The sequence below is a fragment of the Haliotis asinina genome, chromosome 1, assembly GCF_037392515.1.
Source record: "Haliotis asinina isolate JCU_RB_2024 chromosome 1, JCU_Hal_asi_v2, whole genome shotgun sequence".
Taxonomy (NCBI): domain Eukaryota; kingdom Metazoa; phylum Mollusca; class Gastropoda; order Lepetellida; family Haliotidae; genus Haliotis; species Haliotis asinina.
Genome location: NC_090280.1, coordinates 29,919,455 through 29,932,964, shown reverse-complemented (window position 1 = coordinate 29,932,964; position 13,510 = coordinate 29,919,455). Strand labels below are relative to the sequence as shown.

At 36.8% G+C, this 13,510-nt stretch overlaps 1 protein-coding gene across 3 annotated transcripts in view; it reads left to right on the top strand.

Moving 5' to 3' along the window:
- The window catches only part of LOC137290267 (interference hedgehog-like), a 262,516-nt gene that overhangs the window by 149,917 nt on the left and 99,089 nt on the right, over positions 1-13,510 (top strand). Inside the window, exon 1 of one of the 3 annotated variants that reach the window (XM_067821056.1) lies at positions 7,910-8,370. The exons of the other annotated variants lie outside the window; for them this stretch is intronic. The gene's annotated coding sequence lies outside the window, so the exon portion shown is untranslated. Of the gene's footprint in view, positions 1-7,909; positions 8,371-13,510 lie in introns of those variants that run through there. 3 annotated transcript variants of the gene reach the window in all.

The window sequence follows — 13,510 nt, the reverse complement described above, 5'->3', positions numbered from 1 at the left end:
CTAAAGGTGAAAAGATTTATAATTTGGATACAAGGTAAAACCATTGTTGGCTGTCAGCCCCGCTATATTAGTTTGCCTATATTAGTTCTAATTCAAAGACTCTTTAGTTCATACCTCATGTACTAACAAACTTGAAAGCCAAAGGACTTGAACAGTGAAGGAAATATTGTCAATAGCAGCTTTTGAAATGGAGAAATTAGGCTGTAGAAAGTGATGATAATGTACGTTCTCAACCACTGTTGACAAAATGAAATCGGAAAGTCTGAACAAGACTTGTGAATGTATATTGGGACTTCAATGAACTTTGATTTGTATAACTTATGAAATTTAAATTTGTGGCCAATACTTCAAGTCTTCAACTCACATGTAATTCGTCCATGTTATAATGAACTGTTCAGGGTTCAGGCTCTGTGATTTTGAACCATTGCCTCAATATTTGATTGTAGGGTACAGATACTCAATAAAAATCTCAAATCTCTAAACACCAATTGTTTACCTTCAACTTAGATCCAAATTGTTCCAAGTAGAGAGTTGGGAACATCAACAGTCGTTACTCTTGAATAAGAGTGCCACGATGGAGGACAAAAGAGTTTGCTTTCTTGGACAATGTTGGACAGTTGAATCTGTTTTCTTATTAATGTAGGACAATTGAATCTGTTTTCTTAGCAGTATAGGACAATTGAACATGCTTGTTTAACAATGTGGGACAGCTGAATCATTCTTTACAATGACAGACAATTGAATCTGTTTTCTTAACAATGTAGGACAATTTAATCTGTTTTATAATGCAGGACAGTTGAATCTGTTGCTTAACAATTTAGGACAATTGAATCTGTTTTCTTAACAATGCACATCAGTTAGATTTGTTTAACAATGGAGGACAGCTGAAACTGCCTGATAACAATGGAAGCTGACTGAATATGCTTGTTGAAGAATGTAGGACAATTGAATCTGCCTGATAACAATTGAAGGAAGCTGAATATGCTTGCTGAAGAATGTAGGACAATTGAATCTGCCTGTTTAACAACAGAGGACATCTAATATGCTGGGTTGACAATGCAAAACAATTTAATCTGGTGGCCAAACAATGAAGGGCAATTGAATCTTTTTCACAAAATAAAGCTTAAAGAAAAAGGCCAACCTTGAAAAAAGGGATATCCCCAAAAGGGTGAAGTGTTGATGTGGCAACCGTTAGCTTTAGGGGTATCAGATGCACAATAACACATACAGGGTTTTCAAGGAAGGGTGACTTTCGGTGTAATTAAGATCTATTTTAAAATCTTGTTGCTGTGAAGTTTGGAACTTCCATCTCATGTTCATACAGTAATCATATTTAGACTTGCCATAAATCTTAACATGGAATTATCTTTAACCTGTTTTTAGTGAACATCCCAAACCTTGGTCCTAGTTAACGCTGACAACATAAATATTAGTTTTACGTACAAAATCTGTTTACATGCTCTTTCAGAAGTTATTTACAAATGTCTGTTTTAATAGTTTGGATTCATTAAAATGTAACTCCAAAATAGTTTATTTTCATGTTTATACTGATGAGCCTTGGACTTAATTTTGCTAGGACAGATGTCTGTCTCATGTTAATGTCAAGGTGTTCGGTGCAAAATGATTAACAAACTGTACATACACACACATATGACATTCTACACTGGTTGTCAAAGTGCTCCTAATCTTTCTTTATGCCCCACTTCGTATCCACAAAGGGTAACGTACTTAACACATTGAACCCATTGAATCAAGATTTTTAACCCAATGAATCAAGATAATTGAACCCATTAAGATCTGGATTTGAATAAGTCTTAGCTATCTATGCTTGTCATTTGAAGCAACTAACAGGATTGTGCAGTCAGGTTCACTGACTTGATTGACACATGGCATTGCATCCCAACTGCATAGATGGATACTCATGTTGTTGATCACTGGATTGTCTAATGCATAAACAATAGATTGCTTAAACACAAATAAAGGGACTCATTGGTTTAAAATCATTTTTCTCAATTGTTTTTAAAAGTCAGCCTTGTTTATATGTTTCATTATTGTCTTGGCTTCCTGAATACTGATTAGAAATTGAGACTGGGTATGAGTGAGTGAGTGAGTGAGTTTAGTTTTACAGTAGGGACAGCAGAAATAGGTTTCACACATTGTACCCATGTGGGGAATCAAACCAGGTATTTGGTGAGATGAGCGAACGCTTGAACCACTAGGCTAACCTTCTGCCCATAGAGCCAGGTATGAATTGGAAACATTGAAGGTTTTCATCCTTTCTCTCCAGAGATTTTTCTAAAATTATATTTACCTGTTTGTTTTTGTTTTGTTTTAAATGAATGTGGGACAGTTTCCTCATATTCATCTGTTAAGAACATATTTGAAATTAACTGACAGCAACAAGATTTCGCTCCATCTCAGTTAAGTATTTAATTTTATTTGTCAGCTTGTGAATTAACCCAAATCTATCAAAAGTAATCTTTCAGTGTGTGTTTATTCCACTGCAGGTCCCACTGAACAGTGGAGTAAACAACCTTCATCCTAGATTAACTTGTTTATTATTCTATTCTGTTTATTTCTTTTTCTTAAGCACTGTTAATAGGTTGTATAATTTTATGAAACATATGGAAATGTGGATTAAATTCAATTTCACGCTTGAGAAGGGATGCACTTTAGCACATATTTTGTTAAATCTTTAAAGAAATTAATTTGTGGGATTTATTGCTAATTAATGCTACATTGAATCCTCTGCTCTTCTTGCCAAGGGAATAGCATATGTTCCTCTGATTAATCTCAGTGCTTAATGGCCTAAAGATGTTGATGCTAATCTTACTTATATACATTTAAGTATTATGAAATTATTATTTAGAAGAGGAGATAAGCCTTGGTATTAATAGTAAGAAAGGCGAAATCAAACATATTTCGAGATAAAAATCTAACACATAATCTCACTTTTTGAAAAGTGGAATGTTGCTCATTTTTGCTTTGTCAGCAGATATGAATTGATTAAAAAATTGCTTTAATAAAATAGATACATCATTGTTTTAGAATTCTTTCTTAACATCACAAATTTAATTTCAAGTGGGTAGAAAACTTGAAGTGGTGCCAGTCTCAGATGTTTGCTAATTTGGAAAAACACACTGGCAGGGATATTTTGCTGACAAACTAGAGTGAACCAGAATATGAAGTGCGTGAGTATGGTTTTACACTCCTTTTAGATATATTCCCGCAATGTCATGATAGGTGACACCAGAAATGGGTTTTGCACAGTGTACCCATGTGGGGAATCGAACCTGGGTGTTTGGCTTTACAAGTGAACGTTTTAACCAATAGACTGCCTCACCATGCCACCAGGATTTGAAACCATGATCTAAACTGGAAACCTGCAAAAAAGTAATTGTCTCTTTTTGTCCAACATGTACAAAATAGACATTACTAGAATATAACACACTTGTATGATTGTTTCTTCTTTGAAGACATCTTGAAATGTTAAATATGTCTATTCCATAAATCAGGGAATTGATGATAAACTTTACAGTAGTGATTTGTCTACAGCTCCTGGACAATACCTTGGTTGGTTGTGTTTTTGTTAAATGCTGCACTCCACAATATTCCAGCTATATGATGGCAGTCTGTATGTAATAGTCTGGACCAGACAATCCAGTGATCAACATCATGAGCATCATGAGCATCGATGTGCACAGTTGGTATACAATGACATGCATCACCCAAGTCAGCAAACCATTACCACCCAATCCTGTTGCTGGAAGCCAATTCCAACCCTGATCTTCATGGGTGTATTCCTTGATAAAACATTGCCAATGAAGTGTACCAACATCTCAGTAGGTGCACCACTTAGGATGGTGGGGTAGCCTCGTGGTTGAAGCATTCCATCGTCTCTCTGAAGTGATAATCACTTCCCTCGTTTGGTGACCACTGTCATGGTATTCCTGGAATAATGCTAAGACCTTACTCGCACTCATACACTTGTACGTAAGTAGTTGGGTGGTTTAGCTGGCTCACCAAACTGTTTGGTCCCGATAATCGTTGCTCAAGGTATCAGTCACTGGTTTGCCTTGCCTAGATAAGTCACAGGCTGCCATGCTTCATCCTGTATTCACCAAGCAGTTGAGAAATTAAAAAACAGGGGTTTCTTTGGTGTATTTTTCTGTGTGTCTTTGGAGTTAGATGCCACGTATGAAGGTATTAAATGAATTATACATTGCAGTAAGACATTTCCAGTTTATTCCTCATGAAAACATACAGTGATTCAGCTGGTGACACCAACAGTAGGGAGTGGTCTCTCCAGTCTACACAACTGATTGTCACTCACAACTAATCAAAAACACTAGTTTGTTAGTAGACTAGTTCATGTTTCATTCATGTAACCATTAACATGGATTCTTCAGTTAGCCAATCAGATGGCACAAAATCAATTTATTTCAGATTTTATTGCTTGGTTTCATATCCATTCATCCAATCTGATTTTGACCTAGTGCGTACATGAAGTGTAGGTTTTGCTTGTTTTCTGAAGATCATCCATTGATTGATGTAGTATATGTTCTATTCTTTCTGTGTGATTGTGACCTTGTACAATAGAAGAGACAGTGTAGTGATGGTACATGTTTCAAAATAGTAGAACAGGCCTGATAAATATATGAAAATCTGTTACTATGAGTACACATGTAATAGTGGATGTCCCTGATGGGCAAGGCTTGAAGGTTCCAGCCATGATCTTCTCCTCCTTAGTAATGATCAAACCAGGCCTGGGCTCCTGATGTAAGCCATTGGTAATGAACCCGTGCCTGTTAAACATACGTTTTCAGTGTCACTTCAGTTGCATCCCTTTCTGAAAATAACAACCATGTATTTGCTCATCCATCTTGTCTGATGGGAGTCGACTCATTTAGCCCCTGCAGGGATTCCAGCCCAGGCTTGAGGGTAGGGGTGGCCATGTTGTCAGTCGCACATTTCACTGTGATGCCTCCGTTCCACCCAGAGATCACAGTGCTACAGTGATCGTAACTCTTGTACTTTAAACAGACCTATGATGGTCGAAGTGATACGAGTGCTCTGTGTATTTGGTCTCTGAACTGTATGCTATAATGCACTGGAAATAGTCATATTTTTGCATATTCCAACTCTCTCAGAGATCACATTGCTATGGAGATTGTAGCTCTTGTCAACACACACTTATGGCAGTCCGAGTGAGTGATACGATACCTCTGTGTGTTTGGTCTCTGAACTGTATGCTATAATGCACTGGAAATAGTCTCATTTCTGCATATTCCAACTCTCTCAGAGATCACATTTCTATGGAGATTGTAGCTCTTGTACTTCAACACACACTTATGACAGTCCAAGTGAGTGATACGATAACTCTGTGTATTTGGTCTCTGAACTGTGTGCTATAATGCACTGGAAATAGTCATATGTTTGCATATGTAGTGACAGCGCACCCAGAGATCACCGTGCTACACTGATCGTAACTCAAGACTTTAACATAGACTTACCACAGATGGAGCGATGTGACTGTTGTGTGGAATTACTCCCAGAATTGTATGATGTACTGGAAATTGCTGTCATAGGTTCAAAATGGAAGCTCTCCTGAGACCATACTGCTTTGGAGATCATATCTCTCATACTTAAACACAGTTATGGACGAGCCTTGATCCAAGTGCTAGGTGTATTCAGTCCCAGAACTGTAACCTATGATGCACTGAAAACTGTGGTCATAGGTACATGTCCTTCTCATTAACCCTGATTCTTGATTTGCCCGTCAGCACCATACTACTGTATGGCTAGCATATTGTTGTTAGTTTTAGAAATAGTAACGGCCCCCTTGGTGAGATATGAGACTGCAGTCCTAATGGTTGAAGCGTTACTCTGGGTTTAGCACCACAGGACAGTAGTTAATATTTGTCTGATGTCTCTGTCTCTGAAGTAGCACTATGAGCATACACTTTTTGTGTCTGAATTTGGCGTGTTATAAACATACTTATTATATTATTTATGTTATTACAGTGTGGTATGATGAATAAATCTTCTTTCTGATGTCCCGAGATGAAACCACTCACTGGCTTATGCTGGAACACTAACAAATATTAGACTTGTAAGATTTTATTTTTCTCTCTGAATTCTGGAGTCCAGTTTACATCTGACGACGCTAGAGTCAGTCACATGACCATGAAACTACAACCATGAAACTACAACCATAGATTAATGGAAAAGTTATTGATCATGAATATCTTCAGATACCATACACATTTTAGGGATCATGAAATGTCTTCTTATGCCATACAGTCTTTAGGGATCATGAAATGTTGTCATATACCATACACATTTTATAGATCATGAAATATCCTCATATACTACACATATTTTTTAGATCGGGAAATATTTTCTTATGCCTTAAATTTATTAGATCAGAAAAAAATCTTCATATACCGTACAAATTTTATAGTTTTTATGAAATATCTTTTCATACCATACACATTTTATAGATCAGGAAAAATGTACATATACTATACAAATTCTATGGATTATGAAATATCTTTTTATATCATACACATTTTGTATATCAGGACATGTCATCATATACCGTACACATGTTGCGAATCAGGACATATTTTCTTACACCAGACACATTTTATAGGTCATAAAATGTCTTATACCTCACATACCGTACACATTTTGTAGATCAGGATATATTTTCACATACATACACATTTTTGGTATATATTGTTTGTCTCCATGATAAGGGTACAAACTTCTGTATCAAAACATTGCACTCACAAAATATACAATTTGTTCAGTATTGTTTGTCTCAACTTCTACAATGCTGCTGAAAAACGTCATTTTAGGGATCCTGAAGTATCATCATATGCTATACACAGTTTTGGAATCATGAAATATTTATGTATCATACACATTTAAAGAAACTCTGAGCATTAGTCATCCCCAAATTATTCATGATCTCCGACATTTTATATTCAGTATTTAATAAAAAACCTTCCAGCTAATTATCATAAACAAACATAGTACACATTTGAAACACCTGTCATCATTAAAAGTTGTATCTTCAGCAAATAGTGCAGTGAAATCACATGGGTATGAAAGGTGTTTTGAAAAAAGACTTGAATTTCAGTAAAGATCTAGTGCCCTGGACAACAACCCCTTACCTGTGAAATCTTCCAGATTGTGTTTGTACAATATAATCAAAGATGCAATTTTATTTCAAATTTATGTTCACATTACTGAGATGTGGATTGAGAGTTAGATTCAGTGAAGGTATTTTCTCTGTGGTTGTGCAAGCATTTCTTCCTTTTGAACTTCAGGCACTTGAGCCTTGCCTCAAAAAACCTAAGATCGATTCTTCAATCGAGTAGTTCCGTAAATTCTCACAGATGTTCCCTAATGCAGAAATTGTAAATCCTGATTCACTTCTCCAAGCTGAGATGTCCATTCCTCAGGGAATGTAGATATATGGATATCTCAGCTATATTCTGCTTTCAAAGGACACTCCCTAATTGGTTACCAAAATCTGAAGTTATTGCTGTGATGCAGCCAGTGACTGTCCCTTACAGTTTCATGTAAATCAGTAGTTTAACCTTTCTCCACAGAAAGCTTGAACTGCTGCGTCAAAGAATGCCTCTCTTTTGTATACAAACTATGTACAAACATCATGTAGGATGTCCTCTGCTCTATAAATACAAACATCTCGGTGTACCTAAACTGTCATTGATGTTTTAGCAGGGGAACTCTATACACCAGCATATACACCTATAGCCAGTGTTGCTTCTACGGTCCCTAAGCCTATTACTTTACAATTCGGAGAGTATTTGAGATAGCTATCGACTTCTCACACTCTGATATGTTTTATGTGTTCTAACTCCTCTACTTCATACTGAACATAATACACACCAAGAAGAGCTGAGAAGCTATCAACGAAAACCCAGCACGTGCTTGGCTGACCAAGACTCAAATCTGCAGTGTTCAGTCAGCGATCAGTGAAGCAGAACGTTGGAGAGACAGAGAGTGAGTGAACGGCAGCCTTGATTGGGATGCAGACAGTGTGGTCGCTCAGAGCTCTTGAGTTGTTCACTGAGGAAGGAGCTTAGCCGTGAGCAGACGCGAGTTTGTGTTTGTGTTTGGAACATACATACTGCTACCAGCAGCGTGATTGGGACTTGTGATTTCACTGAGAAGTGATCCAAGTCCTTGACTATATCTTGTGGATATCTTTGGATAACTGTGCAGGTCGTGGTTGACTGGTTTGGAGCAGGTCGTGGCACTTGAAGGTGTGTGTGTTGAACAGACTCAGACTCAGAGGAGGAAACACATGGACAGATTTGTTTTGATTCCTTGAGGGTAAGTGCATGTGTTTCATCGTCCATCTTCATCATGGTCAGGCAGTATTGCCAAGGATACTCATCCTGACTGAACTAATGTCATGACTTTTATGAGACAGTGGTTATAAAAACAGCTTAGATCTTGCTGTAAAGTAGAAATGAGCTTGCCAGTGGGTCAAAACGAGGGGATGTTTTAGTGAGAGGCCTGGGGTGTTTGTGATGTATTTATTTGAGTTTTGTGTTTATTTCACTATCAGAGCATCGTGAATCTCAGAGAAAGATCTCTCTGTTAGCTGATAGACCCACAAATTCCCGTGAGTTGGAGACATAAAACTGACACCAATCTAGCTAAAAATACACACACGACTTTTGACAAGGATTGTAAACCAGTTTTCTTTGGTCAAAATTGGCAACAATCAAAACTGCACAGATTGTCTGAAGCACGCAAATACTGAGATATGTTATTGACAGCCTGCTCTATCGGCCACTGTTGCATGTTAGCACCCACAGGTTTCATTTTGACTGGGAGTTGGTATTGACATGACAGTGATTCTGTATCTCGATAGCCGGCTATCAACAGTCACTGGTGTCATTCAATTGTGAAGGTTCACCTCAACACTGTTTTATGTGCATGTTTTCATAGAGTCGTTGCTTCACCCATTGTTGTGACTGTGCGAGGTTTAACGCAACTTAAATGACCTTCACTATTTACTTCTTTGTTAAGGAAACCTGAACTCTCGTCAACTTGAACAAAGACAAATGTGAAACTTGATCAGAATTGCTGCAAATAGGTGGTATGCACGGCAATGGAATATTGTTATTTGCATGTGAAATGGCAAGTTATGTTTGAAAATTTACACCCTTGGGTGAAAAAAAGATTTAAAATTTTAAATGCATGTGTGGAAGTCATTTCTGCCCTGTCTCAGCGGATGAATGTTATGATTCTCCTATGAAATGTTTTAAGTCATATTTATAATGGTGTGAAAACTGTTCCTCCAGAAATAGATCATCATGGTTCTACAGTATTGCATTGGTGCTAAATGGTAAATCTTATGTGTATATACAGGATAATTCTTCTGTCAGTATGTTGGTGAGATATTCAGAGTTGTTGCACTTTAAGTTTCAGAGGAGAAAATTCAAAGATAAACTGTTAATGGTGATTCAGAGATAAGTTTTAATTACTACAGAATTCACGGGATATATAATGTAATGGGAGAATGCTTCAGTTATTTTCCTCACTCATAAAAGAAAATTTTTACAAAGTTTAAAAAAAAACATTTTCAAAATTAGATCCATTTTCTTTTTGCCTGATAAACAGATATTTTTTTATGTTTTATATTATGAAGTTGATGAAAGATTTATAGGTATTTCATTTATTCTTTGTGGTGAACAGGTCATCAAGTATTACTTAATGCTAATATTGTTTGAATGAATTATTCAATGGGGATTAATTATCAAAGTTCATGCTTCAATCTTACAAAAATGTGCAGTCATGTAATCGAAAAAAGAATTTGAAGATATAATGCTTCCAAAAAATAGATCAACATAGATATCTACATGGTTTCATAAGTTTTAATATATCAGGGCTTTTTTCTTACAGTTTGATAATATATGTTTGACATATTGTTGTTTTGAAAACTTACTATATATACCAGCCGATTTATTTGTTTTATTTTTTATGGTCAGATCTGGTTGGATATTATTCAGATAATGATTTGAAGATTATTTGGGACTGAATGTTTATCATAACGAATAGGGAGTGTGACACTGCATTATTTTTTTTAAGTATTTAGAGGAGCGATGAATAAAATGTTTAAGTAATATGAGACAGTCTAACCTGCTTTGCACCCAACAATACACAATCTCCTTGGCTCCCCCTAACCCCACCTCCACCCTGCCAGTGGTGACCAGTGGCTAATGTACTTTTAGTGGGTTACAGATGGCGGATAGAGTTTCAGTGTTGTACGGACATGACCGTGATTGACCCACAGTGCAGTGGTCAGGGAGATATCCCCGTTTGAATGGCAGCTAAATTTAGCATGGATTGGACTCATCTAAATTAGAAAGAATGAAAGCTTGATAAATGTACGTTTCCTACATTATTCATCCTGGTTCTTTGATGCGAACGACTTAAGTTTGATGAGATCGGTAGTACAAATCTGAGCAAACAGTGTCACACTTGAGACAGGGGCGCCATGCTGCCTGACTGTAGTGTCAGTTAAACATTAAGTTAAACATTTCGCTAAACATTTAGTTAAACAATTGGTCTAACACTAAGCATGTTCAGGTCATAAGAAATTTTCTGGAGATATTTACTGAAATTATTCATTCCCAAACTACTTTAACTTAAATCTGACAAGCTTAAAGTTTAAATTTTTTTTTTTCACTTTTTAACCAGGCATACCAAATTTATAGGAACTCGGTGTATGTTTTCTCGTAACTATTAAAACATAGTCTTGTCTTTATGTATGTTTTCTGAATATGATTACTGATTTTGTTGGTTCTGTTAACAAAAGGAAACAAAGCTGAGGTCACACTTTCATTAACTGAGAGTTCACATGATCTATATATAAAACTGAGTGTAGTGTTTTACTTTAATGGTGTAGTTTTCTTGTACAGTAACAGACTGTGCTAATGTTGTACTAATCATTTAGGGAGTTTAGAAAATATGTTGTTAGTCTATGACTTAACCAGACTACTGGAGAAGAGAATGTTGCACAGCTAGCTCAACGTTCTCTGTTTATTAATATGGCAGCATGTTGAATATTTCGCAGATTTGCATACAACATAACAGCAATGAAACAGAGCGATGACTTCGAGGATTTTTTTTTTTATTGTGTTGTGATAGGTGTTTTCTGGACAACTTGCTGATTTTTTATTTGCGACATTCACGGAAAACATGTAGCAGTTCATTTACACTGTACGTTGAATAGATCCAAAGTTTTTTGTATAAAACATCTTTAAAAGACATTCCTCAGGCAGGTTGGAGAACTGAAGACATTTGTTTCAACATTTTACCTGTTTTTGACAAAAGTTGCCAGAAAAGTGATGATGCAATTTTTTTTCCAATTATGGACTTAAGTTTTAAATACCTTTGTTTAGTTTTTGTAAAAAGCAAATTTCATGGATTAAAAAGTAACAGTAAAACAGTCAACCAAATGTGTCAACTATATTTTATTGTGTATTTTGTTGTTTGAATTAACAGTGCAACTTTTGTACAATCATAGTGCGTGTGATATAAACTTGGCTTAGTTATTCATTATACATCAATACAAAGGAATGCATAACTAATTAACATGTTGGTCTTGACATGTTGGACATGTAAGTTGTTAAATACGGTATTTTTTAAATTTGGAACTTTGCTCAGATATGAAGTTGACTATGCTGGTGATCTTAGAATAAACATATTGTATGGAACATCTGAAACACTGTCAACAGCAGCAGATCAGGATTGTGGGATCCTGTAGGGATGTTTCTGAATTTGGGATTCTGTGAAAATTCTCAGGTGAGAATTGTCGGTTTTGCCTTAAGGATTAATGCAGAAGGTTTATGATTGTGTGTATGATTTGGTGTAAAATTTAATTTTGTGATGCGTGAAGCCAGTTTCTGATGTCCTTCTCTGCAAACTTGCTGGAATATTGTTGAAAGAAACATAAGACTATATTTATTAACTTACTTAATTCATTTTTTTAATTTTTTTTGGGTATATTTTGATGGTTTTGGAATACATAGCCTTATTGATTCAGGACTGGATTAAGAAAACTGATCTACTTTAGATGAAACAAGCACCCTGCTGCCCTTGAGTGAGGTGTATTGAACATCCTCCTTTAAAGGCCCCTGTACAAGTGCTCCATCCCACCCGCCCCTCCCACTCTACCCACCGACATTCTACCCCCCACCTCCTATCACCCTGAAAAAACTCCCATCACTCATAATTACTGGTCACTGAAATGCAAGACCCTTTTTTGTCAAACCCCTCCCCTGCCCCTATTTCTCTGCTCCCTCTCCCCTTCACTCACCAGTGATTACTGCACTAGCCCCAGGGGTCAGGTTTCTGCCCTCCCCACAAATCCAGTGACAGTCAGGGGATAAGATCAGTAAAAAAACACAACAAAGAGTGGACAGTGTTTTCTAAGCTGGTTCATAATAACATGCTGCTGTAGCCCCGAGATGGAGAGGTAATTGTATGGTGGGGTGGATGTACAAGGGGACCAGGGACACTGGGGCAGTGTCTCTGTGAGATCTTTACGTGAGCGTGACCTGTTGTTCTGGCCAACACACCTGTTGGTTGCACGGGATCACGACGCCATTAAAGCAGCGATAAAAACGGTATTAGTAAGGTTAGCTGTTTTGTCAGACAAGCGAAGGAATTTCAGGTAACAGAATTTATTTATATGTCTGGCTTGCTTGTTCAAAGTATGTCATGATCAATAAATTTTTACTTTGTAATGTTTGTTTTTAATGCATTCACCTATTCAAATTTACTGGAAAAGGTAATTAAATCCTTGTTCTGAAAAAAAAATCCCAAAGTATCATACAAAATATATTTGCGTTGAGATTGCCCTGTGTTTTAGGCAATTAAGAAGGATGTTATAACAGGTATGTGCTGTTACTTATTGAATGTGTGTTTACTATAGCTATTTATGTTTTGTACAAGATGAAAGATATTCTTCATTCTACCCTGTCACGAACCAAAAATTCATTTATACATGAAACTGTCTCATAACCCAGGAAACAGGGTGAGGTAGCATGGCAGTTAAAGCATCAGCTCATCAAGTGTAAAACCCAGGTTTGATTTTCTCCCTTATTTGGGGCGATAGGGTAGCCTTGTGGTTAAAGCATTCACTTCCAATGCTGAAGACCAGAGTTTGATTCCCCACATGGGTACAATGTGTGAAGCCCATTTCTCCTGTCCCCTGCTGCGATATTGCTGGAATGTTGACAAAAGTAAAACTATACTCACTCACTCACTCACTGACTCAAAACACCCATATTTGTTATAACCCTTACCCTGAACACCTTCATAACTGCTGATGTGGCTGCAGTAGTCACCCACTCATAACACTTATCCAAGATTTGCACCCTATCCCCATCTACAGCAACATATAACCCTGAATACCTCTCAGAACCCTACCCCAGGATACCCTCTACCCTACACC